General features: G+C 34.2%; 1 long non-coding RNA gene across 1 annotated transcript; it reads left to right on the top strand.

Moving 5' to 3' along the window:
* Window positions 1–847: 847 nt before the first annotated feature.
* On the top strand, window positions 848–3,532 carry LOC110009015 (uncharacterized). Its single transcript, XR_002283828.3, has 2 exons — window positions 848–1,591; window positions 3,332–3,532. It is a non-coding gene; the product is annotated as an uncharacterized LOC110009015 (long non-coding RNA).
* The last annotated feature ends 337 nt before the right edge of the window (window positions 3,533–3,869 follow it).

Raw genomic sequence — 3,869 nt, 5'->3', positions numbered from 1 at the left:
ATGGTTAAGAGCATCGCATACTGGTGGGAACTGATGTATATCCATATTAATGCAAATTTGCAACTTTTATTGTATGAGGAAATAATATCCAAGAGTAGTATGGTGCAATCCTGAAATCACTTACCAATCTTTTTATGTTTCGTTTGCAATCCCAAAATCACTTACTAATCTTTTATGTTTCTTTTGTTATGTTCTCCTTAATTTTTGTTACTACACCAAGACTAAGGGATTGAAGAAACTGGATGGTGATGAGGAAAACTAAGAGCTAGCTTACATTTTCAAGGTGTACAAAATTTTGAAGAGGAATATTAAGATGTACCGAAATTTCTATCTCCATTCCTAGGTATTAAAGGAGATCCTTCTATTTTCTATATATTTATTTTACATGCTTTAGTAATTGATTAAGATTTTATCATTTTTATTTTTGGTGTTTTGTGTATTGTGATTTTTAGAGTTGTCTTCTATCTTTTACCTAATCAGTAATATTGTGGGTGTCTTTATTTTTTCTATTTTAAAATTTTATAATTTTACAATTTACAATTTTGTCTTTGCATTTCTTTAATAGTTTTATCCAAACATTAGCAATAATAGAATTTGAAACAAGCATCATCTGCCTTACTAATTATTAAATGCATTTAAAATGTAATATGAATTATAAATGCAGGCCTTCAACTAGTTTTTAATTAAATGTTAATCAATTATTCTCTTTGAAACAACCCCGAATTTTATTTTAAAAAATTTTTCATTTAAAAATTTAATTATTAATCCTAGCCAATGGCGTTATAAAACTTATTATATTTAAAAATTTAATAAATTAACATCCTATGGATTTATTTAATCAGTTAAATTCAATTATACATTTTATGTAGTTAAATCAAACCTAAAGAGTTAATTAAACCAATTGAAAAGCCAACAAACTGAAAGGAAACCCAAACAAAGACTCTGAATCGAACCAAACCAGTCCTGAATCAAACCAAACCATTTCCTGGAAACCTAAACCAAACTGCCTAAAAGTTTCTTCTCCTATTAGCGCCGAGCTCCACCCCTCCCCCTTTCCCTTTCGCTTTTTCGATCACCTGAAGCCAGCGCCATCCCATCGCCTCGCGTTGCCGTTCCCCTGCTACTCTCTCTCTCCCTCTCCTCTGTTATCTCGGGCAAGCGGCTAGCACAGCTATCTCACGAAGCCTGCAACTTTGCTGATCGGGAAATTGCGTCGCCACTCCAGCTCGATTTTCCGGCGACTTCAGTGCATGCAGCCAACTGTGGCCTCCCTCTAGTCGACGGTGAAGCTCTAGCTCTCTTTCTCGCCGTCCTCTCTCCTTCCCATTCCTGCTGGTGCAGCAAACTAAGGAGCTGCGAGTTGCGATCTTTTGCGATCGGGATAGTCGACTCGCCAATCTTCTTTGTTTTTTCCGGTGAAACCTGTCAAGTATCGGCTGGTTGCACCTTCCAACGTCTCCAGCAACTTCATTGGCCACCGTTTTCCTTGGCTCCGGCCAAGCCACCGCCGGAAGAGTCAACCTTGAGCGTTGAATCTGTTTTCGATTAATTTAATCGAAAGTAATCAACTTCCGACATAATTTTCAGCTAGGTAAACTGATTTTGGACCCTTTTTTACCTTATGATTCATGAATTTTCTGATTTTGTGGGTGATTTGGTGTGCTTGAGGCAACTTCCCTTTAGAAGCTAAGAATTTGATTAATGGCAGCAGGTTCCAATTAGAGAAATTATAGTTTTGATTTAATTAAGTTCATATATGATAATAGAAGCATATTTTTTTATGGTTGTTATGTAAAAGCTCTAGTGATGAAACGGAGTAACAATATGAATTTTTATTTATTACTGTGGCAACAGCTAACTTAGTTCTTTTGATTAAGTTTTGTTTAATGAAAAAGGAAAAGTTATGGTGTATTGAGTTTATAAATTAAATTCTTTCTGAGAATTGGTTAATTAAAGTATACATATTTGGTTATGCTTCATACAGGACGTTACCTATAATCTTGCTTCTGGTGAGGATAGTGATTCATGGATTATTAAGTTGTTACTTGAGATCTTAGTTAATGTTGGTAAAGGAAATGTGAGCTATAACTTTACATGATTATTAAGGGTATATGATCGGATAGTTTAAAATAGTCGGGTGTGGAGGATAAACAAGTAACCATTTTCACTTAGTCGCATAATTCTTACTTATTTGTTTAATCTTAGTTAAGCTACGAATGTTTTTGTATTAGTAGCAACCGATTTGTATGGATGATCAAGGGACTATTTTATTACTTTGTTGGAGGAAGGGAAAAATAAATTTGATTGATTGACTGATGGATGGGCCGTGTAGACTGGATGGATATTTAATGAAATTGTTGATATTTAAACAAGTGGATAGTCCAATTTTTAGAGGAGATGTTGCCGAAATTTCGGCAGAATCTAGTCTAGTTATTATAGTTAGATACGGAGATAATTTATTAAATTAATTTCTTAATTCTTTTTTTAAATTAATTCTTTGTCTGATGCAATTCTTCCTTGTATTCTTAAATTCTTTAGATCGTCCGGGCTCTTCTATTGCTCCTGAGTAATAATAGATAGTGCATACCATCATTGCAAACACATGTCACTTATTTATAAAGAAATGTATATAGATGATAACTTAACATTCATTTTTCATATTATCATATTATTATTATTGTATATATATTGTTCGTGTGTAATAATAGATAGTGCATACCATCATTGCAAACACATGTCACTTATTTATAAAGAAATGTATATAGATAATAACTTAACATTCATTTTTCATATTATCATATTATTATTATTGTATATATATTGTTCGTGTGGAATTAGAATGAAGTGGGTCACCGTGGGTTTGTGAGGGCGGTCTTTGATACCGTTGGCCATATATGGGGAGATCGGCGCCCCCGCGATCTCCCCTGTGTGCATCTGATGATATAGATATGAAAAACCATAAGATAGCCGCCTGTTGCTATGAAAAAAAAAAGAGTATAAGAAAAATGAGAGGGCTGGTCAAGTGAGGATTAGACCGGTCGGCCATATATGAGGATCGCCTCCCTAGTGCACACGTTTGAGAGAGCGAGCCATTTGTGAGGACGGCTAATCGGGGGTTTCGATGAATCCACTTACCAACTTCCACCTGTTTGATTGCTTGAAGTTGTAATTACTTGTGTGTGCTGATATTATGTCATATGCTTGATTGGTTGCATGTTTATTTTAGTGTTTTAGGTTGCATTTCGTGAAAATGCTTGTGTATACATTATTTATTATTATTCACTGAGTTGCAAAACTCACTCTTCATTTTTTTTTTTTTTTAACTTTTCAGGAAGTAGGATTCTCGTCGAGTTGGCTAAAGCTCTGGGACCTTTGCAGATCTATATAAGTAAATTCCTAGTTTCCGTAATTAACTAATTTATGTATTGTTATATATAAGAACTGTACTACTTGTAGTTATTATTGAATCCGCAGTTGTAGGATTTATATATCTCTAATCGCGTAGTTATATGGGTATACTATTCTATGGACTTATGAATGTCTTAATTATTTATCTAGATACATGCATGAACCAGTAACACATATTATGAATGAGGGGTATTTAATATGGGCTTATTGCTGCTAGGATTTTGTTTGGCGTGTATAGACTCTGTAGTTTAGGCTTACTACGGGCCTCGGGGGCTTTAAGTTTACTACGCCCTTGTGTCGGTTCGGCCCATGATTTCGAGTCATGACACTCATATTAATAGTAATTGATTGGTATGAGAGTTCAGCCAATTTGATCGGTTTGAGTAAAATTTTTAACCAAATTTTTTTTGACTTAATCGAATTTAACCATATTAATTTCTTAACTGAATTTAATCGAACCA

The sequence above is a fragment of the Jatropha curcas genome, chromosome 3 (assembly GCF_041381405.1).
Source record: "Jatropha curcas cultivar XTBG-Jc1 chromosome 3, XTBG_Jcur_1.0, whole genome shotgun sequence".
NCBI lineage: Eukaryota > Viridiplantae > Streptophyta > Magnoliopsida > Malpighiales > Euphorbiaceae > Jatropha > Jatropha curcas.
This window is presented reverse-complemented; position numbering and strand designations above follow the sequence as displayed.